General features: G+C 40.2%; 1 protein-coding gene across 5 annotated transcripts in view; it reads left to right on the top strand.

The window, feature by feature from the left end:
• Positions 1 to 15600, top strand: part of LOC122229688 (LIM domain containing preferred translocation partner in lipoma) — a 680467-nt gene that overhangs the window by 164950 nt on the left and 499917 nt on the right. For all 5 annotated transcript variants that reach the window (XM_042955071.1, XM_042955069.1, XM_042955072.1 and 2 more), the window contains one exon: positions 14616 to 14679. The gene's annotated coding sequence lies outside the window, so the exon portion shown is untranslated. The remainder of the gene's footprint in view (positions 1 to 14615; positions 14680 to 15600) is intronic.

The following is a 15600-nucleotide window of genomic DNA, read 5'->3' as shown; positions in this document are numbered from 1 at the left end:
ATATCATTATTGTATTTATTTGGGAAGATTTCCATATATTTTTTCGGTGTGTTTATTAAACCTTTTGCATATTTTCCACACTCTGTGCTCACCACCGCACCGCTGCTCACTCTCCTGCTTTTCAATAGTGACCACTGCTGCCTTTTTAAACAGAACAGGTTTTGTCTTTGGCAAGACCTGAGAGAAGTTGAAGGAGCAGTTGAGTGCTTGTCCATTTTCTGGTTTAGAATCCCAGCTTTGTGGGGAAAAAAAAGACTCCGGGAGTTTGGGCTGAAGCGGCCACTTCCTTCTTTACCTGGATTAGCTGGCAGTCACAGCAAAGGAAACTGCCTACATACCCATGATCCTCACTGTCACAGAGAAGTCATCTTACGGGACCACCTCCTGCCTCCCCACTTTTCTAATAAAATTCTCTCCCTTATTTTTTTTTTTCCTTCCTGTGGGAGGGAGGTCGTCCAATACAAATTGCCCTTTACCTTTGCTTTTGCTTGTGTTAATATTTTATGCGATCTGTTTTCTTCAATAAAAACTGCTCAGCCTGAAATTGTAATGACGGTTGCCGAGACAGGCCATTGAACCGGACCCAGACATCATGTTTTCTCTTCAATAACTCTCTCCTGTCTCGAGTAGCTTTTGGGGGGTCGGGTTTAGACAGGTTGCAGTGTTTGAAAGTGAATGAATCTGGCAGACTGTGAAAGTAGGCTTGCACACTCTCAAATGGATTGTTCTCTCATTTTCAAATATGTTGAATGTTCTTTTGAACGATCTCATTTTTTTCTTTCCTATTCCTCACCCAACATCTCATTGGTCTCTCCCACCGGTGAGCTTTTGGTTTTTTTTAACTTTGTTTTCTAACATTCTTCTGCTTCTTCCTCCATGTCTGTTTTGATTACCCAAAAGTGAGATCTGCTTTGACCTTTGCTTACTTCTGTGAATCAGCTCTTCCCTAAACTTAAGCCTTCGATGACTTCTTTTCTTTCCGTAAAACTTAGTTTCCTGTGAACCGTTTAGCTTTTCCTCTTTCTTTCTGAGACTTCTGGTTATGGCTTTGTCTAGCCATTTATGAGGCTCCCAAACTGCCTCCCAGCAGTTCTTTTTTAACTTTTCGAAATGCGTTTTCTGCCTTGTCTGAACTTCTTGAGCGTGGGGACTGTCTCATGCTTGGCATATCCTCGCTGCCCCATGGGTGTGCTGCATGGATGCTATTTTTACCCCGGGGTCTCTTCTTCAAAGGCCATTCTTCAAATTTGTATCTGGAGCTTGGAGCTGTTGTTTGTCTCTCAGCATTGGGCAGCTAAATCTCTGAAACGCAGAGCAGCAGTGGCCCATCTTCTAATGCTGACTCCCTCCCACTGCCAGGATGTTACGCATGCCTTCCCTGACAGATGGCCATTGAGCCTCTACTTGGGCACTTCCAATTCTTTGTGAAGCAGTTTGTTCTACTGCTGGGCAGCTTCATGTTTTTTATTATTTTATTTTATTATTTTATTTTATTATTTTATTTTATTTATTTTATTTTATATTTCATTTCATTTTATTTTTATTTTTTTTCAATTTTTATTTATTTTTATTTATTTTTATTTATTTTTATTTTTTTACTATGAAATTTATTGTCAAATTGGTTTCCATACAACACCCAGTGCTCATCCCAACAGGTGCCCTCCTCAATGCCCATCACTTTAAAGTTCTCCTCTCCATTGCTCAGGAACTGGAGTTTTCACTGTTTCAGCCCTAAGAGTTCTAGCATTGCATATTTTGCACAAGCGTAACGTGCATGAACCGTCAGTCCCCAGGTTCTCGAGGGTAGCTATAATCCCTCCATCCCCTTCCTTTCTTGCTACCTCTATCTTAGGATTTAAACAGGTTTGGATGCTTATAGCCTTTATCCCATCCCTGTGTTCACATCACTTTCTAGATTTCTGCCATGCCATTCACCTCTGAAGTTCTCTTTTAGGTGCGCTTCTTTGTTACATACTGGAAACAGAATGAGTGTGTGGGTCTGAGAGATAGGATCTCCATAGGGGATATAGTCAATGGTGTTGTAATAGCATTGCATGGCGACAAGTGGTAGCTACGTGTTAGCATGATTTATAGAGTTGTCTAATCACTATGTTGTGACCTTGGGACTAATGTAACACTGTGTATCAACTGTACTTCAATAATTAAAGAAAAATAGCTAGGATATAAATTCTAGTACCATAACTTACTAGGTGGGTGAACTCAATCAGATTAGTTAATTGTTCTGAGCTTTGGTTTATTCAGAGGCAAAATGGATATAGTAATGACTTCTGACAATATTTTTAAGGAGTAAAGTATGCAAAATGTTTAGCTCAGTTACAGAAACACAGTGTGTTTAATAAATACTACTTTTACCTTGATTAACTTTTTGTCTTTGATCTTTCCAATGGTTAAAAAAAATTTTTATCCCAGTATAGTTAACCTACAGTGTTAGTTTCATGTGTACAATACAGTGATTCAACAATTCTATACATTACTCAGTGCTCATCATGATAAGTGTGCTCTTAATTCCGTTCACCTGTTTCACCCATCCCCCAAAGCCCCTCCCTCTGGTAACCCTCTATTCGTTCTGTGTAGTTAAGAGTCTGTTTCTTGTTCCTGGTGTGTCTCTTTTTTTCTCTGTTCATTTGTTTTAGTTCTTCCATTTCACAGGTGAATGAGATGATATGGTATTTGTCTTTCTCTGAATCGCTTACTTCACTCAGCATTATCCTCTCTAGATCCATGCATGTTGTTGCAGATGGCAAGATTTTGTTCTTTTTTGTGACCAAACAATATGCTTTTGGGTGTATATATGTATGCGTGTATGTACCACCTTGTCTTTATCCATTCATATATCTATAGACACTTGGGCTACTTTCATAATTTGGCTATTGTAAATAATGCTGCAATAACCATAGGGGTGCATATATCTTTTCAAATTAGTGCTTTTGTATTCTTTGGGTAAATAACCAGTAGTGGAGTTATTGGATCATATGATAATTCTATTTTTAATTTTTTGAGGAACCTTTTTACTGTTTTCCACAGTGGCTGCACCAGTGTGCTTTCCCACCAACAGTGCAAAAGGGTTCCTTTTTCTCCACATCCTCACCAACACTTGTTTCTTGTGTTTTTGATTTCAGCCATTCTGACTCGTGTGACATGCTATCTCATTGCAGTCTTGATTTGCATTTCCCTGACATTGAGTGATGTGGAGCATCTTTTCATGTGTCTGTTGGCCATCTGTGTGTCTTCTTTGGAGAAATGGTTGTTCATGTTTCCTGCCCATTTTTTAATTGGATTGTTTGGGTTTATTTGGTGTTGATACAAGTTCTTCGTATATTTTAGATTCTAACCCTGTATTGGATATGCCATTTGCAAATATCTTCTCCCAGTCAGTAGGCTGTCTTTGAGTTTTGTTGATTGTTTCCAGTGATTTCTTTTTCTTTTTTATATACATGACATGATTTTTAGAATTCATTATTTTAAGAATTTCTCCCTCTCTCTCTACGTATCTTTCTCCAGTCCTTTCTTTTTAGATTTTATTCATACCTACAATCCTAAAATAACAAAACAAAAAAAAAAACCTATTTCTTCTTGATTCATGTCCCCTTTTATTTTGCAAGTTTGTCTAGACCTTAACATTTTTTTTGACAAATACTGTTTTTATCTACATGAATTTTCTCAACTGTTGCCTACATCTTTACATGTATATTCAGCTTTTATTATTCCTCTTGTGGAAAACACTTGTTCACCCTTTAATGGGTTAATGATGACTGGGTCATTGCATGTTACTTAACTCCTCATTGAACCCTTTACTCAGTAGCTGTTAGGGTTACTCAGTTGAATAATACATTTTTTAAATTAAATGTCCAATTAATGTCAATTCAAACAACATTTACTGAACACTTCTATGATACGCATTGAGCTAGGTGCTCTAGGAATTACATAAAACTCTGTTTTTATGTATTCATGCATTCATTCGTGGAACATATTCTTGAGTACTCAAGATCAGATTCTGGATTTGAGGTTCAAGAAACTGAGTTAGACAAAGATTTCTCTCCTCAAGGCACACAATCAATAAAAATGATAAGACAGTATATTAACTTTAGTGATTTAGATATGGATCCAGGCATTATGAGATGGGCTGCTTCCCCAAACCTTTCTAGATTGGGAAAAGCTTCACAGCAGGGGGCGTACTTAAAGTCTGAGTAAGGGTCTTAAAGTCCCCTGGGCAGATAAGACCTCTACAAGGGTTTAGATTGTGTTTGGTTATTAAGCCAGTTGTGTGAAACCCAACTGCTTGTGTTACCCTTGACTCTCTTCTTCCCTCCAATTGTATGCATCCAATGTTTTTCATACTTCCGTTTCTTTTTTTTTTTTTTTTTTTTTTTTTTTTTTTATTTTATTTATTTATTTTTTTAATATATGAAATTTACTGTCAAATTGGTTTCCATACAACACCCAGTGCTCATCCCAAAAGGTGCCCTCCTCAATACCCATCACCCACCCTGCCCTCCCTCCCACCCTGCCCTCCCTCCCACCCCCCATCAACCCTCAGTTTGTTCTCAGTTTTTAACAGTCTCTAATGCTTTGGCTCTCTCCCACTCTAACCTCTTTTTTTTTTTTTTTTTTTTTCCCCTCCCCTCCCCCATGGGTTTCTGTTATGTTTCTCAGGATCCACATAAGAGTGAAACCATATGGTATCTGTCTTTCTCTGTATGGCTTATTTCACTTAGCATCACACTCTCCAGTTCCATCCATGTTGCTACAAAAGGCCATATTTCATTTTTTCTCATTGCCACGTAGTATTCCATTGTGTATATAAACCACAATTTCTTTATCCATTCATCAGTTGATGGACATTTAGGCTCTTTCCATAATTTGGCTATTGTTGAGAGTGCCGCTATAAACATTGGGGTACAGGTGCCCCTATGCATCAGGACTCCTGTATCCCTTGGATAAATTCCTAGCAGTGCTATTGCTGGGTCATAGGGTAGGTCTATTTTTAATTTTCTGAGGAACCTCCACACTGCTTTCCAGAGCGGCTGCACCAATTTGCATTCCCACCAACAGTGCAAGAGGGTTCCTGTTTCTCCACATCCTCTCCAGCATCTATAGTCTCCTGATTTCTTCATTTTGGCCACTCTGACTGGCGTGAGGTGGTATCTGAGTGTGGTTTTGATTTGTATTTCCCTGATAAGGAGCGACGTTGAACATCTTTTCATGTGCCTGTTGGCCATCCGGATGTCTTCTTTAGAGAAGTGTCTATTCATGTTTTCTGCCCATTTCTTCACTGGGTTATTTGTTTTTCGGGTGTGGAGTTTGATGAGCTCTTTATAGATTTTGGATACTAGCCCTTTGTCCGATGTGTCATTTGCAAATATCTTTTCCCATTCCGTTGGTTGCCTTTTAGTTTTGTTGGTTGTTTCCTTTGCTGTGCAGAAGCTTTTTATCTTCATAAGGTCCCAGTAATTCACTTTTGCTTTTAATTCCCTTGCCTTTGGGGATGTGCCGAGTAAGAGATAGCTACGGCTGAGGTCAGAGAGGTCTTTTCCTGCTTTCTCCTCTAAGGTTTTGATGGTTTCCTGTCTCACATTCAGGTCCTTTATCCATTTTGAGTTTATTTTTGTGAATGGTGTGAGAAAGTGGTCTAGTTTCAACCTTCTGCATGTTGCTGTCCAGTTCTCCCAGCACCATTTGTTAAAGAGACTGTCTTTTTTCCATTGGATGTTCTTTCCTGCTTTGTCAAAGATGAGTTGGCCATACGTTTGTGGGTCTAGTTCTGGGGTTTCTATTCTATTCCATTGGTCTATGTGTCTGTTTTTATGCCAATACCATGCTGTCTTGATGATGACAGCTTTGTAGTAGAGGCTAAAGTCTGGGATTGTGATGCCTCCTGCTTTGGTCTTCTTCTTCAAAATGACTTTGGCTATTCGGGGCCTTTTGTGGTTCCATATGAATTTTAGGATTGCTTGTTCTAGTTTCGAGAAGAATGCTGGTTCAATTTTGATTGGGATTGCATTGAATGTGTAGATAGCTTTGGGTAGTATTGACATTTTGACAATATTTATTCTTCCAATCCATGAGCAGGGAATGTCTTTCCATTTCTTTATATCTTCTTCAATTACCTGCATAAGCTTTCTATAGTTTTCAGCATACAGATCTTTTACATCTTTGGTTAGATTTATTCCTAGGTATTTTATGCTTCTTGGTGCAATTGTGAATGGGATCAGTTTCTTCATTTGTCTTTCTGTTGCTTCATTGTTAGTGTATAAGAATGCAACTGATTTCTGCACATTGATTTTGTATCCTGCAACTTTGCTGAATTCATGTATCAGTTCTAGCAGACTTTTGGTGGAGTCTATCGGATTTTCCATGTACAATATCATGTCATCTGCAAAAAGCGAAAGCTTGACTTCATCTTTGCCAATTTTGATGCCTTTGATTTCCTTTTGTTGTCTGATTGCTGATGCTAGAACTTCCAGCACTATATTAAACAGCAGCGGTGACAGTGGGCATCCCTGTCGTGTTCCTGATCTCAGGGAAAAAGCTCTCAGTTTTTCCCCGTTGAGGATGATGTTAGCTGTGGGCTTTTCATAAATGGCCTTTATGATCTTTAAGTATGTTCCTTCTATCCCGACTTTCTCAAGGGTTTTTATTAAGAAAGGGTGCTGGATTTTGTCAAAGGCCTTTTCTGCATCGATTGACAGGATCATATGGTTCTTCTCTTTTTTTTTGTTAATGTGATGTATCACGTTGATCGATTTGCGAATGTTGAACCAGCCCTGCATCCCAGGAATGAATCCCACTTGATCATGGTGAATAATTCTTTTTATATGCTGTTGAATTCGATTTGCTAGTATCTTATTAAGAATTTTTGCATCCATATTCATCAGGGATATTGGCCTGTAGTTCTCTTTTTTTACTGGGTCTCTGTCTGGTTTAGGAATCAAAGTAATACTGGCTTCATAGAATGAGTCTGGAAGTTTTCCTTCCCTTTCTATTTCTTGGAATAGCTTGAGAAGGATAGGTATTATCTCTGCTTTAAATGTCTGGTAGAACTCCCCTGGGAAGCCATCTGGTCCTGGACTCTTATTTGTTGGGAGATTTTTGATAACCGATTCAATTTCTTCGCTGGTTATGGGTCTGTTCAAGCTTTCTATTTCCTCCTGATTGAGTTTTGGAAGAGTGTGGGTGTTTAGAAATTTGTCCATTTCTTCCAGGTTGTCCAATTTGCTGGCATATAATTTTTCATAGTATTCCCTGATAATTGTTTGTATCTCTGAGGGATTGGTTGTAATCATTCCATTTTCATTCATGATTTTATCTATTTGGGTCATCTCCCTTTTCTTTTTGAGAAGCCTGGCTAGAGGTTTGTCAATTTTGTTTATTTTTTCAAAAAACCAACTCTTGGTTTCGTTGATCTGCTCTACAGTTTTTTTAGATTCTATATTGTTTATTTCTGCTCTGATCTTTATGATTTCTCTTCTTCTGCTGGGTTTAGGCTGCCTTTGCTGTTCTGCTTCTATTTCCTTTAGGTGTGCTGTTAGATTTTGTATTTGGGATTTTTCTTGTTTCTTGAGATAGGCCTGGATTGCAATGTATTTTCCTCTCAGGACTGCCTTCGCTGCATCCCAGAGCGTTTGGATTGTTGTATTTTCATTTTCGTTTGTTTCCATATATGTTTTAATTTCTTCTCTAATTGCCTGGTTGACCCACTCATTCGTTAGTAGGGTGTTCTTTAACCTCCATGCTTTTGGAGGTTTTCCAGACTTTTTCCTGTGGTTGATTTCAAGCTTCATAGCATTGTGGTCTGAAAGTATGCATGGTATAATTTCAATTCTTGTAAACTTATGAAGGGCTGTTTTGTGACCCAGTATATGATCTATCTTGGAGAATGTTCCATGTGCACTCGAGAAGAAAGTATATTCTGTTGCTTTGGGATGCAGAGTTCTAAATATATCTGTCAAGTCCATCTGATCCAATGTATCATTCAGGGCCCTTGTTTCTTTATTGACTGTGTGTCTAGATGATCTATCCATTTCTGTAAGTGGGGTGTTAAAGTCCCCTGCAATGACCACATTCTTATCAATAAGGTTGCTTATGTTTATGAGTAATTGTTTTATATATCTGGGGGCTCGGGTATTTGGCGCATAGACATTTATAATAGTTAGCTCTTCCTGGTGGATAGACCCTGTGATTATTATATAATGCCCTTCTTCATCTCTTGTTACAGCCTTTAATTTAAAGTCTAGTTTGTCTGATATAAGTATGGCTACTCCAGCTTTCTTTTGGCTTCCAGGAGCATGATAAATAGTCCTCCATCCCCTCACTCTCAATCTAAAGGTGTCCTCAGATCTAAAATGAGTCTCTTGTAGACAGCAAATAGATGGGTCTTGTTTTTTTATCCATTCTGATAGCCTATGTCTTTTAGTTGGCGCATTTAATCCATTTACATTCAGTGTTATTATAGAAAGATATGGGTTTAGAGTCATTGTGATGTCTGTATGTTTTATGCTTGTAGTGATGTCTCTGGTACTTTGTCTCACAGGATCCCCCTTAGGATCTCTTGTAGGGCTGGTTTCGTGGTGACAAATTCCTTCAGTTTTTGTTTGTTTGGGAAGACCTTTATCTCTCCTTCTATTCTAAATGACAGACTTGCTGGATAAAGGATTCTCGGCTGCATATTTTTTCTGTTTAGTACACTGTAGATATCGTGCCAAGCCTTTCTGGCCTGCCAAGTTTCAAAGGAGAGATCAGTCACGAGTCTTATAGGTCTCCCTTTATATGTGAGGGCACGTTTATCCCTTGCTGCTTTCAGAATTTTCTCTTTATCCTTGTATTTTGCCAGTTTCACTATGATATGTCGTGCAGAAGATCGATTCAAGTTACGTCTGAAGGGAGTTCTCTGTGCCTCTTGGATTTCAATGCCTTTTTCCTTCCCCAGTTCAGGGAAGTTCTCAGCTATAATTTGTTCAAGTACCCCTTCAGCACCCTTCCCTCTCTCTTCCTCCTCTGGGATACCAATTATGCGTATATTATTTTTTTTTAGTGTATCACTTAGTTCTCTAATTTTCCCCTCATACTCCTGGATTTTTTTATCTCTCTTTCTTTCAGCTTCCTCTTTCTCCATAACTTTATCTTCTAGTTCACCTATTCTCTCCTCTGCCTCTTCAAGCCGAGCCATCGTGGATTCCATTTTGTTTTGCAATTCGTTTAAAGCGTTTTTCAACTCCTCGTGACTGTTCCTTAGTCCCTCGATCTTTGTGGCAAGAGATTCTCTGCTGTCCTGTATACTGTTTTCAAGCCCAGCGATTAATTTTATGACTATTATTCTAAATTCACTTTCTGTTATATTATTTAAATCCTTTTTGATCAGTTCATTAGCTGTTGTTATTTCCTGGAGATTCTTCTGAGGGGAATTCTTCCGTTTGGTCATTTTGGAGAGTCCCTGGCGTGGTGAGGACCTGCAGTGCACTTCCCCTGTGCTGTGGTGTATAACTGGAGTTAGTGGGCGGGGCCTCAGTCCGACCCGATGTCTGCCCCCAGCCCACTGCTGGGGCCACAGTCAGACTGGTGTGTGCCTTCTCTTCCCCTCTCCTAGGGGCGGGATTCACTGTGGGGTGGCGTGTCCCGTCTGGGCTACTTGCACACTGCCAGGCTTGTGTTGCTGGGGATCTGGCGTATTAGCTGGGGTGGGTAGGCAAGGTGCACGGGGCTGGAGGGGCAGGCTTAGCTTGCTTCTCCTTAGGTGATCCACTTCAGGAGGAGCCCTGTGGCAGCGGGAGGGAGTCAGATCCGCTGCCGGAGGTTTGGCTCCGCAGAAGCACAGAGTTGGGTGTTTGCGCGGAGCGAGCAAGTTCCCTGGCAGGAACTGGTTCCCTTTGGGATTTTGGCTGGGGGATGGGCGGGGGAGATGGCGCTGGTGAGCGCCTTTGTTCCCCGCCAAGCTGAGCTCTGCCGTCAGGGGGCTCAGCAGCTCTCCCTCCCTTTGTCCTCCAGCCTTCCCGCTTTCCGAGCAGAGCTGTTAACTTATGACCTCCCAGACGCTAAGTCGCGCTTGCTGTCGGAACACAGTCCGTCCGGCCCCTCCGCTTTTGCCAGCCAGACTCGGGGGCTCTGCTTGGCCGGCGAGCCGCCCCTCCGCCCCGGCTCCCTCCCGCCAGTCCGTGGAGCGCGCACCGCCTCGCCGCCCTTCCTACCCTCTTCCGTGGGCCTCTGGTCTGCGCTTGACTCCGGAGACTCCCTTCTGCTAATCCTCTGGCGGTTTTCTGGGTTCTTTAGGCAGGTGTAGGTGGAATCTAAGTGATCGGCAGGACGCGCTGTGAGCCCCGCGTCCTCCTACGCCGCCATCTTCCGGAACCCCCCATACTTCCGTTTCTTTTAGGGGTCTTACAACCAACAGAATAACTGAAAGATAGATGTGATGATATTACAGGTTTGCTATTGGGACCTAATTACCACAAGGATGCCTATTTCCACATTCCACCATAGCAATAGTAACACATATACAGAAAAAATAATCTCATGATAATATGATACATTACAAAGTATTTCTCAATCCTTCATTTCATTTACTTCTTATAGAACAGCTTATGCTTGTGGGTTTCCTGAGTGTCTTAAGCACTGCCACTGATAGATAAGAGCACAAGAATTATCATTGAATAATTACGTGTGGAGGATTTGCAAAGAATTTTTCTCTTTTTATTCCAAGATGATCATGCTGTATTTTCTGATTTTCTCTAGATCACATGACCAGGTCTGCCCATAACGAGACGTCTAGGACTGTGTCCCTCTACCACTCTGTGCCTCAGCTTTGTTACTTGTCATATGGGAATATTGCTGCTATTACTAACACTGACACTAACTCCACCTCACTGGATTGAGATGAAGAATAAAATCATTAATCTTTGTGAAGGCATAATGTATGTAGCTGGTCACAATCGTACACACAAAATGCACCTTTTGATTGACCAGATTGTCAGCGACTTCAGTCGAAATGAGCTCAACTTAATTTTTACCTGTTTCTCCAAGCTTTCTAAGGTAGCTTCATGTCTCACTGTCTCCCGTTTAGCCCAAAAGTGACTGCAGGCAAGTGCTATGTGTTCAGTAAACACTTGTTGATTGATTTTTTTTTTAAAGTACTGACCTTCTGAAGTCCACTGCTGGAAATGTGTAAGCCACTTATATTTTTCCTTAGGATTCCTAAAGCCTGTCATTTAATTTCTAGATTATAAGTTCCATTGATAGAACCCTTATAAATATCACATTAAGAAGCTGAGCATTACCTTTAGGCCAAAGCAATTTAGTTTTTAAAAATCTGATTAATTTCAACACAATCAGCCAGGATGTCAGAAGATCTCAGTGCCTCTGATAGATGCTGACAGGTGAGGAAATTAAAATCAGGGAGGGAAGCAATTAAATACTGGCAAACATTACTTTAATGAGACAACCAAATCATTCATAAGCCATGGAATATGTTGTATTCTTGATAAGTATCTTAGGGTGGCGGGTGAGAGAGTGCATTTAAAAATGTGCTGGAGTGCATTTAAAAATGCTCTTTGTACCTGATCTGATGATGGGAGTAGAAACCTTTCAGTGTTTGTTACTTAATGCCTTTGGCCTGGTCTAACATTTCAGTTGTTTTCAGAGATAGAATTCCTAATGATCATGTTAGAGATTATGACATTGTTTAATGGAGGCAAATCTAGTATACGATTTAGTTTAAACAAGGAAATAATTTCATTTAAAGAGATCTTACCGATCCTTTCACCCCACCGCTACCACTACCTAAAACTTAGGCAAATGCACAAAATCCAGAAAAAATAATTTTTGGCCTTTTCACAAGTAAGTGGTTTAGGGATAACTGTGGTCAAGACCTATGAAGAGTGGGAAAAAAAAAAAAAAAAGAAAGCCATTTTATACAATTTCTAATTTAAAAGACTTGGGGATTAGAGTGCTAAGAGCAGAACCCAGGAGCTCAATTCTCATTCAGCTCTTCTTTTCAGAACAACACTCACGTAATCAGAAAGGATATCTGCGAACACAGAGCTAGCAAGTTACCTATTAATTGCATTAATTTTCTTAGTTCAGGGTTTTACAAGGCTCTGTCATATTATGTTCATTGGTCCTATAGCACTTGTAAAATATCAAGTATTAAGAGGTATCTTTACATTGGGTACAGTGATTCTGATGTCAGTTGTTGTGTTTGTAAGGTTAAGTTCATCTTTCTTGGATTGTGTTGCTTAAAAATTGTCCTGGGGTGCAGGTTTCGGTTTAGAAGGTACCGTGGTTTGTGAAAAACCTATTGGAATGGTTGTCTCTGCTCTCTTCATTTCTCACAACCTTCCATTCCTTTCTGCCTTTGTTCCTTATTCCCCACCATGTTTCTTTCCTCTCTTTCTTCTTCATGGGCTTCATTTGCCCTCCGCTGGTTTTCCTGAAATAGAGTGTAAATTATCAATTATTCTATACCAGCTCCAAATAGGCCTGGTGAGTCTTGCTTTTGTATATATTTAATTAATAGGTTGATTTTTGTAAATTAAATAGTGAGTATACAAGTTTCTTTATTTTGGGTTGAAATTGCTTCTGAAAATGAGAACGTTTTTCTTGAGAGAGGATGGGTGGTTTGACCAAGGGTACAGACTGCCAGGGTCTCGGTCAGCGGTCATAAATACAGAGGCAACTAAGGATAACTGAGTTTATTAGCAACATGCTAGAGTGGGGTTTGTCATTTGTCCAAGATGTCTTTATGGGTCTAGTGGAGAACTCCATTGCATTAGGTAATACCCATGAGTTTACTGAGGACACATGACATTCAACCATGTGAAGAGGGCCGGTGAACTTCTTAGCTAGGAGGCTTCAGCTTTTCTACTGTTTAACATGAGACTTATTGACGAGAGAGAATTCAGGGGCACTGGCTTCTGTTGTTTCTGTGGCTTGTGTTTTGACAGTTTGCCAAGAAGGTTGCATCTCTGAAACTGCCCTGGGGAGAGCTGAGAAAGTCTTCATGGTAACCCTGCATTGAACACTTCTTTTGCCCCAGCTTAGTAATGTGTCACCTTCTGGTTAGACCACAGATGTGAAGTCTTCTCTGTCTCCTTTCACTTGCAAAGGAAGCAGGACTCAATACTAAATGTGTTTTGATGCTTTGACAATCGACTTTTAGATGGTATATGCTCCCAAGTGGGAGGCTGCATCATGTAATAGAAGGGTCCTTACTGGTTTTGGTATCAGAATTTGAGGTTGCATTTTTACCTGCTCCATATTAACCGTACGATCTTTAAAGTTTGGTTTCCTTGTTGATAAAGTTGGTCACAAAGATGATTAATGTTTTGATTTGGGTGGCTTATGACAAGAATTTCTTGCAGAGTATCCTATCAGCCATGTCCTACTCTTAATCTTATTTGAGTCCTATATGAAAATGGGATAGATGAATAAAACTTCCCAGAAGTCTCCTACTTCTCAATAAATCTGTCCACTGTATTCAGTTCCCTTGGTCTTCTGTTGGAAGCTTCATCTCTCTGAACCTAAGGGGCAAACTTTAGGTACAAAGGCACAAGCTTTAAAATTACTTGAGATATACCTGAGGTCTTTCACCTAACGCCGTATCTCTTGCTTCTTGGGCTTGAGGGGACACTTCATTTTTCAATTTTCAAGTGTTGTCTTTGGAAACACATATTCTTTGTTGTTGTTGGGGTGAGGCCATGTGAGATACACATAGTTAATATTGAGGTGCTTTAGAACTAGGCGTACGGATCAAAGCAATTCTCCCCCCTCAGGTATTCTCTAGTATTGTGTGTTTATCACATTGTCCTTTGATCAGATAAACATGGGCTCACATGAGGAAATATTAATGTTTTGTATACCATCACTTTCCATTATCTACAGATAGGAAATAATGGAGGAAAATCTTCCCGAAAAAGTTGAACTGAGGTTTGGCTATGAAGTAGATATTATAAGCCCCATTTACATATGAGGAAATTGACACTCAGAGAGTGTAAGTAACTTGCCCAAGGACATTGTTAAGAGGAAGACAAGTCTGACTGGCTCTAAATCCCATGTGTTTTTGCTGCTTTCTCATGTCAATCAAATAGCTGGTTTCATTTTATTATTCCCTCCTCCCCCCAACCTACTGGATAAAGTCAGTGAGTTTGTGTTTTCCCAACCTAATAGCCCGGGACAGACTAAGATATAAAGGAAAGATCACTGGGCCAACAGGTGGAGCCCAGAAAGTCCAAACTCATACCCTGCTGTATACTATACTGTGTAGTCTTGGGCAAGTTACCTGCCTTTCCTGAACTTCGGTTCCCACATCTGTAAAATGAACACAGTGATACTCATTCCCTGTATGTGTGTGAAGTTAATCATGAGAAATATGTTAGTTCCCTTCTCCTTCTCTCTGTTCCTCCTGGAGCTTCTGTATCCTCACCTGTGAAGTGAGCAGATGATTCTCTTCCTGCTTCTTCACTGGGTTGTTATGGAGTGAAATGAGATGACAAACGTGAAAATGTTTTGCAAAACAAGAAACTGCTATATAGATAGAAGAGTTTATGATTATTAATGATACATATAGCGTAGTACCTAAGAGTAACATTTACCTATTTTATTTACAGACGCTAGCATAGCAGTTTGCTGAACCTGGTGTCCACTGACCGTTTGAAGAGCTAGTTATCTGAGGTAAGAGAGGATAGGCATCTTCGTATTTAAGAATTGCTAATGGGCAAGTTATCCAATAATGTTTACAGTTGATTTTACTCCCAACGGAAGAAATACAAAAGTATTTCCCGAGCACCAAAAACTGAAAAATGGCCAAAGCAATGAACTGCCATCCTTTTATCTTTTTTTGATTTAATTTTCCCTTTCTTCTTTTTTTTTTTTTTTTAAGTTTTTAATGTATGTTTTTATTTTGGAGAGAGAGAGAGAGAGAGACAGAGCATAAGCAGGGACAGAAAGAAAGGGTATCTGAAGCAGGCTCCAGGCTTCGAGCTGTCAGCATAGAGCCTAACGCGGGGCTCGAACTCTCGAACTATGAGATCATGACCTGAGCCAAAGTTGGCCGCTCAACCAACTGAGCCAGCCAGGCACCACTAATTTTCCCTTTCAAGTCCTAGCACAAAGATCTGGGCAACGCAGAAGACTCAGACTTAACAATTGTTTACGTGTCCATGATATGGTGTGTTCTTATCTACTCTCTTTTGGTGTCCCCAGCTAGCATGTGGCAGGACGGCTTCTCTCCAGTTTCCGAGCCCTTGACTGGCTGAATTTTTCATTACCCTATGTTGCCATGCTACCTGGCTTTGAAGGGATCAAACTCTACTTGGTGGGGGCATCTCTCAGCTTCCCCAGAAAGATCTCAAAATGACATAATCCAAGGCTATGACGATGACAACAAAATCCTAACAATACATCAAGTGAGTTAGAGGTTTTTGAAACTCAGGACCCATAGTATCCAGATGCCACTGTTCTGGGGGACCTGTGTGAAGGAGATAGACTTTTGGCAAAAGAGTGTTATTTGCATTGAGTTTGTCAAGAAAACAGAGGCCAGAAAAAAAATTCAAAGGAAGCACGATAGTTGCAAAATGTGCAAGATGTGAGTTT

Source organism: Panthera leo, chromosome C2 (assembly GCF_018350215.1).
Source record: "Panthera leo isolate Ple1 chromosome C2, P.leo_Ple1_pat1.1, whole genome shotgun sequence".
In the NCBI taxonomy this organism is placed as follows: domain Eukaryota; kingdom Metazoa; phylum Chordata; class Mammalia; order Carnivora; family Felidae; genus Panthera; species Panthera leo.
The sequence above is the reverse complement of the archived record's forward strand: the minus strand, read 5'-3'. Positions and strand labels throughout refer to the sequence as shown.